At 40.5% G+C, this 13,990-nt stretch overlaps 1 protein-coding gene across 10 annotated transcripts in view; it reads left to right on the top strand.

The window, feature by feature from the left end:
* The window catches only part of PDE8B (phosphodiesterase 8B), a 298,935-nt gene that overhangs the window by 101,969 nt on the left and 182,976 nt on the right, over positions 1-13,990 (top strand). The window contains exon 1 of one of the 10 annotated variants that reach the window (XM_086323154.1): positions 7,376-7,559. The exons of the other annotated variants lie outside the window; for them this stretch is intronic. The gene's annotated coding sequence lies outside the window, so the exon portion shown is untranslated. Of the gene's footprint in view, positions 1-7,375; positions 7,560-13,990 lie in introns of those variants that run through there. 10 annotated transcript variants of the gene reach the window in all.

Here is a 13,990-nt window from a genome sequence, read left to right as displayed (position 1 = left end):
AATAGACTTTTGTTGCATTGAAATAAATCTGCTCATTTTAGACTTTTGCAGAATATCTTTTATCAATGTTTCCACATTTAACATGTTTGAGTTTCTTTCACTTAAGGGGGAAGAGTTTGACATGAGTACTTAGATTGACAATGGAAACAAGCCAGTTTAAGTATGTATTGGGTTGGCCACTTTATCAGTAATGTGACATTCCCTTCAGAAGGTCAGTACTGAGAGGACATAGAGGCATGCTGGGCATGTGTTCCACCTTGTCATCAAGAGCTACAGCCAAGAGTCTGGAACTGGGAATACAGCCAAAATTATAAGATGCAAGGCATGGGAATGCAGGGACCTCAGCAAGGGGATCCCGGTGTGGCTGCTGGATGCCACCTTCCTGGTTGTGCCCACCACACTGGGCAGGCCTCGGGCTCTGGCTGGCTTCTGCCTTCAGCTCCTGAAAGGTGCCTCCGGACTCCTGACAACTGTTTTGTAAAAACAACACGTGCACCCAAAGTACCCAGCACACAGTAGGTACTCATTACATCTATGTGTGTGTGTGTGTATACTAAATGCATATACGAAGGGAGGGAATGATGCAGAATAGATCTGGGTCTTAAAAGCCCCTCAGTGAAATATTTGGTTGGCCAGAATGTTTGCTCAGGTTTTCTCACACCATCTTACAGAAAAACCTGAAAAGATCACATTTCACTGATGTTAAGGTGTACTTTTGCAAAAAAAAAATTTTGCAGCTCTAAAATTGGAATGCATTTTATAACTGATAACATTTACTACTGTAATTGACAATATTTAAAATGGCAAATAAAATAATGGTGTGTCTTATAATGCATAGCTTCTTAGATTTAATAAATATGACAGCCTTTACCACGTGGCACCATTCTAAGCAATTTAATTCGTTGAATCCTCAAAACAATCTTATTTAGGCTGGCAGCATTATTATTCTCCATTTAAAGATGAGGAAACTGAAACACAGAGAGATTAAGTAATTTATTGAAGGTCACGCCATCAGAAAGTGGCAAAGTCAGGATTAGAATCCAGGCTGGCTATGGAGTCTGGGCTCCTAACTGAGGTGATATAATACCAGAGAGGGTCTTCAGGAAGGTGGCTTTTGAGATAAGACATGACAGAGATGAGTGGTGAGTCCTGTGGATATCTGGAGGAAGAATGTTGCAGGCAGAAGGAGTTCCCTTTGTCTGGAATGTGTTTGGCATTTTCAAAGAACCACAAGCAGGTCTATATTTTTGGAGTGGGATCAGTGAGAGGGAAGGGTAGGGAAGGTGAGGTCAGAGAGATGAGGGGTGGGCACATCTTATATGAGTTTAGCCTGTCTTAAGGACTCTGGCATTTAATTCGAACAACGTGGGAGTCAGTAGATGGTTCTGACCAGAGGACTGATTTACTAGGATCATTCTGCCTGATGCATTGAGACTAGTCTGAAAGAGACAAGGTAGGAGCTCATTGGAGTAATTCAGGAGAGAAATGTCCCTGGCTTGGATGGGAGTGGTAATGGCAAGAGGTGGTAAGAAATATTCAGATTCCAAATGTACTTTGAAGATACAGATGGCATAATTTCTGATGGATTAAATTTGAGAGCATGAGATGGCGATGATGAGATTAAAAATAATAGCCAACATTTCTGTATTCTCACTAAATAATTTACACATACTAATTTAGTTAATCCCTATAATAACCCTATGAGGAAGAAAGTACTATTTTTATTCCTATCTTATAGAGGAGGAAGGACTTCCCTGATGGCTCAGAGGTAAAAAATCCACCTGTCAATGCTGGAAAATCCCATGGACGGAGGAGCCTGGAAGGCTGCAGTCCATGGGGTCGCTAAGAGTCGGACATGACTGAGCGACTTCACTTTCACTTTTCTCTTTCATGCATTGGAGGAGGAAATGGCAACCCACTCCAGTGTTCTTGCCTGGAGAATCCCAGGAATGGCAGAGCTTGGTGGGCTGCCGTCTATGGGGTCGAACAGAGTCGGACACGACTGAAGCGACTTAGCAGCAGCAGCAGCAATGCAGGACACACAGGTTCGATCCCTGGGTCAGGAAGATCCCCTGGAGGAGGAAATGGCAACACACTCTAGTATTCTTGCCTACAAAATCCCATGGACAGCAGAGCCAGGCAGGCTACAGTCCATGGGGTCACAAAGAGTTGGACACAACTTAGTGACTAAATAACAACAAAAGATGAGGAAATTGAGGCACTGAAAAGTTAGGGAATTTGTGTAGTATCACAATTAGTGATGAAAATAGGATTCCAATTCAGGTGGTCTGGATCCAGAGCATATTTTCAACTACTACGTTTTATTGCCATTAAGCTGGGAAAAGAAAGGAGTCATGCATGAACTAAGATTTTTTTCTAAATAATTGAAAACCACTGAGGTGGCGAGAAGTACTCTTTTTTTAAAAAGAGACTATAGTATTCAGATCAGGTTTGAAGATGTTAAGTTAGAGTTGACTTACAGATAGCTCTGTGGAGAGGTTGCAAAGGCAGAGAAATATATACAGGCTTGGAGTTCAGGGGCAGGGTCCTTCCCACTGACATGTTTGAAAGTCATCAGTACATAGATGATACCTAAAGCTGTAAACCTGGATGGGATTGCTAAGGGAGTGAAAGTGGACAGAAAGAAGAGATCTGAGGACCAGACTAAGTCCTAAGGCATCCAGCATTTAGAGACTGAGTTGAGGAGGAATCCAATCCATTGAGTTTAATAGGAAGTAGTACTCTTGCCTGGAAAATCCCATGGACGGAGAAGCCTGGTGGGCTGCAGTCCATGCGATTGCTAAGAGTGGGACATGAGTGAGCGACCTCACTTTCACTTTTCACTTTCATACGTTGGAGAAGGAAATGGCAACCCACTCCAGTGTTCTTGCCTGGAGAATCCCGGGGACGGGGGAGCCTAGTGGGCTGTCTATGGGATCGCACAGAGTCAAACACAGCTGAAGCAATTTAGCAGCAGCAGCAGCAGCAGCAGTAATCCCTGGGTAGGAAGAAGAAAGGGTGGTAACCTGAAAACCCAGTGAAAAATAATGTTTCAAAGAGGATGGAGTCAGCAACTGCGTCATGTGCTTTGATCAAGTAAGATGAGGACGGATATTGGACCATTGGATTTAGAAACATGAAGGTCATTGGTGAACTTGACCAGGACAGTTTCAGCACAGTGATGGAGGCAAAAATCTGCTTAGAGCAGCTTAAAGAGTAAGGGAGAGAAATTGGAGACAGCAAATTTAGAAAACTATTTTGAGAAGTTTTTCTGCAAAGCAAAGTAAAGAAGTGGGATGTCTTCTAGGGAAAGTGTTCTTTAATGTCCGCTGGGTCCAGCTCTTTGGTGGCGTTCAGTTCCTCTGCATCCTTGCTGAGATTCTGCCTAGTATTTTACTGAAAACCGAAAGAGCCGAAGCTCCCAACTCTAATTGTGGGTTTGTTTGTTTCTCCTTTTAATTCTGTCGGTTTTTACTTTATGTATTTCGCAGCAGTGTCATCTGGTGATTGCAAGCTTAGTATTGTTATGTTTTCTTGGCGAATCGACCTTTTTATCACTATGTAATGTCCCTTTTTAATCCCTGGTAACTTTCTTTGATCTGAAGTTTACTTAGATGATAATACAATCACTCTTCCTTTCTTTTGATCAGAATTGACCTGGAATTTCTCTTTCCATCCTTGTACTTTTAACCTACCAGTATCTGAAGTCCATTTCTTATAGACAGCATATGGGCAGGTCATGTGTTTCTAGTACGTTCTAACAATCTTTTTTTTGGGGGGGGGGTCAATGTTTGTTTATATCTCATTATGTTAATTTACTTGGCAGGAAAAATAGTCTCATATCACAAATAAAATGGAAAACATGTCTCCAATACAGAAAATTCAGTAACATTAATGTAGTACAATGAGATATTTCTAAATAAAATAGCACAGTTGGTAACCAGGATAAAATCATGCCCCTCCAGCAATGAAGGGTAACTCTGTTTGAGAGGGACCATTTTTGGAGCTACTATTATCTCCTTTGGGGCTTCCCTAGTAGCTCAGTTGGTAAATGCAGGAGACCTCAGTTCGATTCCTGGGTCGGGAAGATCCACTGGAGAAGGGGTAGGCTTCTTGTATTCTTGGGTATCTCTGGTGGCTCAGATGGTAAAGAATCCACCTGCAATGCGGGAGACCTGAGTTTGATCCCTGGGTCAGGAAGATTCCCTGGAGAAGGGAATGGCTCCCCATTCCAGTGGGGTCTCAAAGAGTTGGACGTGACTGAGTGATTTTCACTTCACTTCACTTTATTATCTCCTTCACAGCCAGAACAGTATAGCCTTTATTTGGAGGGTGCTGGCCAGGGATGATGGCTTTTGTTTATAAAGTGTATATTTTCTAATACTATTCTAGTCTAACAATCTGTCTTTTAATTGATTTGTCTAGGCTATTTATATTTCACGCACTATTGACACGTCTCAGTTTGGATCTACAGATTTATTATTTGTGTCCTGTTTGTTTCTGCTATTCTTTTATTTCTGTATTTCCTCTTTTCTGCTTTCTTTGGGTTATTGAAAACTCATTAGTATTCACTTTAAATTTACATGTTATATTTTTGACAATATTTCTTTGCAAGTAGAAACGCTGTTCTACTTCAAGTGATAATGAAGACAACTTCATATAGGTCCTTTTATCCAACCCTTTTTCTGTTATAGTTTTCTTATGTATTGGGTCCACATACATCAGATGTTGTCAAATTCTCTTTCAACTGTCAAACATATTTTAAAGAACTCAGGAGAATAGTAGTTTACTATATTTGCTTAAATATTTACAACTTCTGTTGCTCCTCCTTGTTCCTAATCTTCCAGGTTTTCCTTCTGGTATCATTGGATTTCCTTTAGAAAAAAAAATTTTTTTTAAATAGAAGTTCTGGTGGAGACTAATTCTTTTAGTTTTCCTTTGCTTGAGAAAACATTAGTTCTTGATGGATATTTTCACTGAATATAGAACTCTGGATTGTGAAGTCTTTTCTTTCAGCATTCTGAAATGTTGCTTTACTTCCTTCTGTCCTTCATGGTTTCTGTTGGGAAATCTTGTCTTTGAATCCCCTATAAATAATGCATCATTTTCTCTGAATGCTTTTAAGTATTTTTCAGTCTTTAGATGACTGTAGTTTAGTTCCAGTGTTTCTGGACATGGATTTGTTGGAGTTTATCATGTTTAAACTCCCTGGTGGCTCAGACGGTAAAGCGTCTGCCTACAATGCAGGAGACCCAGGTTCTATCCCTGCGTCGGGAAGATCCTCTGGAGAAAGAAATGGCAATCCATTCCAGTATTCTTGCCTGGAAAATCCCATGGATGGAAGAACACAGTTGGCTATAGTCCATGGGGCCGCCAAAAGTCGGATGCGACTTCACTTTCACTTATCCTGTTGAGAGTTTAAGTTTCTTGACTATGTAGATTTCACAAAAATGCATCAAAATTGGGAAGCTCTCAGCCACTGTTTCTTCAAAGACTTTTTCTGTTTTCTCTCAAACTCCCACGACATGATGTTTGACCTTTTTGTTATTGCTCCACAGTTCTCTGAGGTTCTGTTCATTTTTTATTTAGTTTTCTCTCTCTGTTGAGATTGGATCATTTGTATTGATCTGTCTTAAAGTTCACTGACTCTTTCCTTTACCTCCATTCTAATATTGAGCCTATTTAATTAGCTTTTGTACTTTGGTTGTTTTATCTTTCAATCCTAAAACTTCCATTTGGTTCTTCATTGTATCATCTGTTGTTTACTTTGACTTTGTACCTTTTTTTTTGTTGTTGTTATTTTCTTTCTTTTTTTTTTTAAATTTTATTTTATTTTTAAACTTTACATAATTGTATTAGTTTTGCCAAATATCAAAATGAATCTGCCACAGGGTTCAGGATGGGGAACACATGTATACCTGACTTTGTACCTTTTTGTTCACTTCCAGTGTTAACCTCTACCTGTGGGACCATATTCTATTAAAGTTGTTTTCAGGTCTTTGTCAGATCATTCTAACACCCTTGTCTCTTGACATTAGCATCTTTCGATTCTGTTTTCCCACACAAGTTGTGACTTTCTTGGTTCTTAGGAATTTTGGATTGTATTATACAATGAAACTTTGTGTCTTGATTAAATCTTATGTTAGATACTGATAGTTTTCTTTCAGCAGGGGATCAACCCAGCTGGGTTTCAGCTGTAAGTTCTTACCAGCCTTCTGTGGGTTGCAGTTTCAATAGAAGTTTCATTTTTTAAGCCAGGCCAGTGCTCTTTGCTTATGTCTGGTGTGTATGCCACCCAGTGGCCAGCCTGTGACCTGGGAGCTGATCTTTCTCATAGTTTAGTTCTCAAAGTCTAGCTCTGCTGTTAAATGTGAGATCCATGTGTGTGTAACTTGGAAGTGACCCCAGGAGTACATAAACAAGTTTATGGTTTCTCTTTTCCAAGATCTTCCTTCTTTGCAATCTCTCGGTATTTCCTAGTTCCCCAGGGCTCCCCCTTTTGATCCTCTGTCCAGGAGTCTGCTTTGTTTACCTCATTCTGCTACACCGTTCCTGTGACTGTGGCCACATTTGAGCAATGATAGTTTAAAAAAGAAAAAATAACAGAGATTTGATCACTTTCGTCAGATCACAGCTTCTCAGACTGAAAAGGAAAGTTCTCATCCTTTAGAGTTTTCATTTCATATGAATTGCTACTGCTGCTGTCACAAGGCGGCTTGAAGGCTGGGGTAAGAAAAAGCGGGAAAAGATGGAAAAAATGTAGACTCCTCCTCCTCCAAGTGTTAGGAGATCCCTTTCCCATTCTTTGAGCCAAAATACAGCTTCTTCTGGAGTTCTGTGTGAGAGCACTGATGGTTTTCAGTCAGCACCGAATACAGTCCAAGGGTACCAGTAGCGGGAAGATGGTCACGTCACTACCAATTCAAAGGTACTTTGAGTTCTGGTTGTCTTCTCCAGCCCAATTGCTACTCTTTACTTTTCAAGGTTCTCAAATAACTGCTCCATGACTGCTCACTGGTTCTATAGTTGCGTTAGGTTGGAGAGACAGAGTGGAGTGTGCTTACTGCACCTTACCCAGAACTAGAGCCTCTGGATGTTTTACAGGAGGCCTGTTGGCTGGGGCCATGCTTAAATTTGGTGTTGAAACAAATTAAGGAAGGTTTTGAACCATAAGAGAGTGTTTCATTGCTGTTTGTGGTGGTAGTGAGCGAGGTGATGGGTTCTTGCTGCCTTTTTCAAAGGCATTTTAGCAGCTATGGCAGCTCTGTTTTCTAAACAGTAACCTCAGAACCTATAAATGCAAAATCTGAAGTTCAAGTTGGCCAGATGCTTCTGTTTTTTTTAGCAAATCAATTTAGCTTTTTCATTTCCCCAGAGGAATCACCCAAAGGCTAATGTGAACTTTAAGAACACATTATCCCATGAGAGAGTTGCAGAAGGCGATTGGGAGCTGGCCTTGGCCATCAGACAGACTTGAATTCCAGCCTCGGCCTTGTCCCTTAGTAACTGTGTGACCTTGGTCAAGCTGCTGAACCTCGTTAACCTTCATTCCTTCAAGGGTAAGTGGAGATGAGTAATGATAGTGCTTGCATGATACAATTGCTGTGTGATTCAGCGGGGCAATGGAGGTAATGCTCTTCATATGCTGCTTGATACATATAAGCCCTTATTCTTACTATGATTGTTTTTGTGTCATCGGTAAAATGATGTGTCTCCTCAAATTACTTTTAATCTGTGGCAGTATTAATGTATGGCATCTGCCCACTTTTCTCTTAACATTTCCACTCATACTAAGCATCATTTAAGATTATTTCTTAAGATTTAAGAGCAATACACTTTGAGCTATGGTATTTCTGCCAGTGAAATTATTTGAATAAGTATTATAACTTACTATCAGTGGAGTCACAGTAAGTGTGTTATCCAGTCTTCTGGACATGTCATCCAAGAGCTGCCCCTCCAATGGTGCCATAGTAGGGACTCCTCTAGAAAAAGGCCACTTTTGAAGTGGTCTCCATCTCATCTGTTGATCGCAAATCCTATCTACAACTGTCTTATGTTCTCGTCTTCATTTTTACATTGAAAAGAAGTCGATGCGTGTTACTGAAATGAACAACAACTTGGTCGCTTCCTAGAAAGTTTTGTAAACAAAACTTATCAAAATGCTGCTTGGTTATAATAACATGTTATTTAAAAGAATTTTAAAACATTTTATTCCTGCATATTTGGAAATCTGTATTTGATAGGTAAAAGAAAATTTTAATTAATTAATTTGGCTGTGCTGGGTCTCAGCTGCAGTACATGGGGTCTTCAGTCTTCATTGGGGCATGTGAACTCCTAGTTGCAGTGTGTAGGACCTAGTTCCCTGACCAGGGATTGAACCCAGGCCCCTTGCATTGGGACTGCAGAGTCTTAGCCACTGGACCGCCAGGGAAGTCCCCAAGGCAGAATATTTTTATTTTGTGGAAATACAAATCAAGGAGCTCTTGGACATAAGAATTAGTATTTTCTCTACTTTCTTTCACACAGTATTGGTCTTTTGCATAAAATTTTATGTAATTATTTGCTTAGTTAATTGAAACTCAAGTACTTTTTAATAATTTTTAGTGTGGTTGAAACATTTTATTTTGAATATTTTACCAAAAATATATTAACTAGCCTCCAGTGATGGAGAAGATGTTGGCATAATATTATTTGATCAATTGCAAAGCAGAACAACACTGGGTTATGCTGTGAGTTATGCTTATTTTCTTTCTACATGGACAGAATCTGATCTACAAGCCCTCCTGTGAGCCCTGGGTTTTAATTAAAATTTAAATTACCTTCCCAAAAAACTCTCAGTTGACTGACTAAAACAAAAATGCTAAAAAAAAAAGGCTTTATTTTGACTTCTGTGCTGTCACTGGAAACCTTGTTGAAACAGAAGGATCACAGACAAAATATTGATGAAGGGAGAAACCACTTAAATTTGATGCACTTGGACGGACTGAAGTCTAAAAGCTTCTGGCATGTTCCTCAGCTCAAGGACCCCTACAAAACATCATGTTCCCAGATGATAATGGACCAGTAGCAGGGATACACAAACATGCTTTAAAAGCCACCCAAGTAGAGGAGCATTCTGGAGACACAAGCCTGGCTTAGTATAAGAATGAGATTTCTGAAGAGGAACGTGTTTAACCTCATCCGATATCTTCACAGTAGATGTGAAGCCGGAGGAGTCCGTGTCTGTTACAAAGGCACGTGGAAAGTTTTAAAATTACACAAGGATAAGAAATTGGGCTATTTTCATTGACAGTGTGAATTTTAATTTCAAAAAGATTGGCTGTTATTTTCCATGCTAAAACGATCCATTAAAGGAGAGAAAACATTGGTGCAAACTTCTTAATTACACAGAGAATTTGAGAAAAGACAGGTGACCAAATATCATTAACAAAGGTGCAGAAGGAGAAGATAACAGATAGTAGCTAAACATGTTTTATCCACATCAGCATGTTGTAAAGTATGTTTCAAAGAACACTAGCTGCACAGCGTGTTATACCGAAACAAGCAAAACAGGTTGGGGTGGGGTGGGGAGGGTGGTCCCTTGAGGTCTTGAATGAAGTGAAGCCCTTTGTAAGCCATTAAAGAAGCCAGATGTATTTCTGATTTGATAAAATAAGTATGATTTAGAGATCCAGTTGATCATGTTGAAATTTTATTAGTGAGACTTTAGGTAAGACATCAGTGTTCTCTAAGTTTTCTGTTAAAATACCAGTCAGATTTCTTTTTGCTTGTTAGCTTTATTGTTCTAAAAAATGTCAAGAAATTAACTGTACCTTTTTATATCAGCTATAATATGTTTATTCTAATTTTTAAAGTGGTGCCTTTTAGTGAAGATTTTCAGGGAAGTTGGTAGGAGATATTCAAGGTGAACCTATAATTACAAAGTGTGAGTCTAACTTTTTGCAGGGTAGGGAGAGGTTCTCAGAGGATCACTTCTGTAGAATAGCTATAGAGTAAAATGCAGTATATTTGGGTAGAGTCATCTATGCTACCAAAGATCAAGATACTTTTTATTTGAAGCAAATATTATACCATTAAAGAATTATCATTGAATTTTTTGTTAAAAAAATCTTCACATTAACTATACTGCAATAGAAACTAATTTTTAAAAAAGAAAAAAAACCTGTATAATTTACATATCATATAATTTATCCCTTTTAAGTGTATACTTTCATGAATTTTAGTAGATTTATACAGTTATATAAACATCACCACAATCAAGTTTTAGGACATTTCTGTCACTACTAAAAGATCCCTAGTACTTGTCCCACCCCAAGACCAAGGCCAGCATTAATCCTCTTTCTGTTGTTATATTTCCCTTTTCTAGAAATTCCATATAAACGGAGTCATATAACATTTAGTTTTTCTGTCTGGTTCCCTTCACTTTGCATGGTTTACAAAGTCTGTATATGCTGTAACAAGTATTAGTTTGTTCCTTTCTACAGATGAGTAGTGGGCTTCTAAGATAGTGCTAGTGGTAAAGAACCTGCCTGCCAATGCAGGAGATGTAAGAGACATGGGTTCGATCCCTGGGTTGGGAAGATCCCCTGGAGAAGGGCATGGCAACCCACTCCAGTATTCTTGCCTGGAGAATCCCCATGGGCAGAGGAGCCTGGCAGGCTTCTATCCATGGGGTCTCAAAGACTCACACACGATCGAGTGACTAAGCACACACAGACACGTAAGAGTGCAGTCGGGGTTGTATGGTAAGTGTGTATTTGACTTTTTAAGACAGTGTTGTTGTTCTTTCACTCAATCGTGTCTGACCCTTTATGACCCCACGGACTGCAGCACACCGGCTTCCCTGTCCTTCACCATCTCGCAGAGCTTGCTCAAACTCATGTCCACTGAGTCAGTGATGCCATCCAACCTTCTCATCCTCTGTCATCCCCTTCTTCTCCCGCCTTCAATCTTTCCCAGCATCAGGGTCTTTTCAAATGAGTCAGCTCTTCACATCAGGTGGCCAAAGTATTGGAGCTTCAGCATCAGTCCTTCCAATGAATATTTAGGATTGATTTCCTTTAGGATTAACAGGTTGGATCTCCTTGCAGTCCAAGGGACTCTCAAGAGTCTTCTCCAACACCACAGTTCAAAAGCATCAATTCTTTGGCTCTCAGCCTTCTTTATGGTCCAACTCTCACATCCATACATGACTACTGGAAAAACCATAGCTCTGACTAGACAGACCTTTGTTGGCAAAGTAATGTCTCTACTTTTTAAAATGCTGTCTAGGTTGGTCATAGCTATTCTTCCAAGAAGCAAGTGTCTTTTAATTTCATGGTGCAATCAGCATCTGCACTGATTTTGGAGTCCAAGAAAATAAACTCTGTCACTGTTTCCATTGTCTCCCCATCTATTTGCCATGAAGTGATGGCACCACATGCCACAATCTTAGTTTTCTGAGTGTTGAGTTTTAAGCCAACTTTTTCACTCTCCTCTTTCACCTTCATCAAGAGGCTCTTTAGTTCCTCTTTGCTTTCTGCCATAAGGGTGGTGCATCTGCATTATGAGGTTATCGTTATTTCTCTCAGCAATCTTGATTCCAGCTTGTGCTTCATCCAGTCTGGCATTTCGTATGATGTACTCTGTATATAAGTTAAATAAGCAAGGTGATAATATACAGCCTTGTCGTACTCCTTTCCCAATTTGGAATCAGTCTGTTGTTTCATGTCTGGTTCTAACTGTTGCTTCTTGAGCTGCATACAGATTTCTCAGGAGGCAGGTCAGGTGGTCTGGTATTCCCATCTCTTTAAGGATATTCCACAGTTTGTTGTGTTCCACACAGTCAAAAGCTTTGGCATAGTCAGTGAAGCAGAAGTAGATGTTTCTCTGGAACTCTCTTGCTTTTTTGATGATCCAACGAATGCTGGCAATTTGATCTCTGGTTCCCCTGACTTTTCTAAATCCAGCTTGAACATCTGAAAGTTCTTGCTTCCTGTACTGTTGGAGCCTGGCTTGGAGAATTTTGAGCATTACTTTGCCAGTGTGTGAAATGAGTGCAATTATGCAATATTTTGAACATTCTTTGGCATTGCCTTTCTTTGGGATTGGAATGAAAGCTGACCTTTTCCAGTCCTGTAGCTACTGACTGAGTGTTCCAAATTTGCTGGCATATTGAGTGCAGCACTTTCACAGCATTTGAGGATTTGAAATAGCTCAACTGGAATTCCATCACCTCCACTAGCTTTGTTCATAGTAATGCTTCCTAAGGCCCACTTGACTTCATACTCCAGGATGTCTGGTTCTAGGTGAGTGGTCACACCATTGTGGTTATCTGGGGTCATGAAGATCTTTTTTGTATAGTTCTTCTGTGTATTCTTGTTACCTCTTCTTAATATCTTCTGCTTCTGTTAGGTCCATACCATTTCTGTCCTTTATTGTGCTCATCTTTGCATGAAATATTCCTTGGTATCTCTAATTTTTTTGAAGAGATTCTAGCCTTTCCCATTCTCTTGTTTTCCTCTATTTCTTTGCATTGATCACTTAGGAAAGCTTTCTTATCTCTCCTTTTTTGGAACTCTGCATTCACATGGGTGTATCTTTCTTCTTCTCCTTTGCCTTTACACTTCTCTTCTTTTCTCAGCTATTTGTAAGGCCTCCTCAGACAACCATTTTGCCTTTTTGATTTCTTTTTCTTGGGGATGGTCTTGATCACCACCTCCTATACAATGTTATGAACCTCTGTCCATAGTTTTCAGACCCTCTGTCTATCAGATCTAATCCCTTGAATCTATTTGTCACTTCCACTGTATAATCGTAAGGGATTTGATTTAGGTCATACCTGAATTGCCTAGTGGTTTTCCCTACTGTCTTCAATATAAGTCTGATTTTGCAATAAGGAGTTCATGATCTGAGCTGCAGTCAGCTCCCGGTCTTGTTTTTGCTGACTGTATAGAGCTTATCCTACTTCAGCTGCAAAGAATAGAATCAATTTGATTTCAGTATTGACCATCTTTTGATGCCCATGTGTAGAGTCATCTCGTGTTGTTGGAAGAGGGTGTTTGCTATGACCAGTCATTCTCTTGGCAGAACTCTGTTAGCCTTCATTTTGTACTCCAAGGCCAAACTTGCCTCTTACTCCAGGTATCTCTTGACTTCTACTTTTACGTTCCAGTCCCCCATGATGAAAAGGACCTCTTTTTTTGGTCTTAGTTCTAGCAGGTCTTCTAGGTCTTCATAGAACCGTTCAACTTCAGCTTCTTCAGCATTAGTGGTTGGGGCATAATAATGTCTTTTAAGACACTACCCAATCATTTTCCAAAGTGCCTGTGACATGCTACATTCTCACCACAACCACTGCATCACTTTTTACTAGAATAAATGGTTAATGGTGAGCTTACAAGCAGGAAGCAGGGTGTAGATGAGGGCTGAAGAAGACTCTCCACCATGAGCACTACTGTGATTGCAAGGATGCTGGGGAGTCCATTTGGACCACGTGAGCAAATGGGAGGGTTGGTCTAAGGAGATCCAGGCTCCCTGGTGGCCGCATACTGGGAAACAGTTCAGGTCAGGGAGTCTGGTGGCGTGTGAGGATGAGTTAGACTGGGGCTGCGTGTGCTGTTGGCGGCTGACATCTGACCCGGGCTCCCGGACACAGAAGCACTCTAGCTGTAGGCCTGGGCTGCAGCATGAGACTCCAGAGTGGAAGGCTGAAAACAGATGGAGACTTACCACCCTCAGGCTTGTGGTAAGGCTGAAGTGTGGGACACTCTAACTTTGAGCAGAGAAACAGAGTCAGATACAGGGATGGAACCCAGGTCAGGAAGGAAACATCAAAGAGCTGGATCGTGGTAGCCTCACAGACCCCAGGGGCTGCCCTAAGTCAGCTTGCAGTGAAGATGGTGTAGAGACGAGCTTCCTAGCAGAAGCGAACTGGTGTAAGTGGACCAGCAGGCCTCTGATATTTTGAATAGAGAGTCGAGCCTTTGATAGATGAACAGGAATAATAGCA

This window comes from Bos grunniens, chromosome 10, assembly GCF_055505025.1.
Source record: "Bos grunniens cultivar Pamir isolate PY7600 chromosome 10, Bosgru_T2T1.0, whole genome shotgun sequence".
In the NCBI taxonomy this organism is placed as follows: domain Eukaryota; kingdom Metazoa; phylum Chordata; class Mammalia; order Artiodactyla; family Bovidae; genus Bos; species Bos grunniens.
This window is presented reverse-complemented; position numbering and strand designations above follow the sequence as displayed.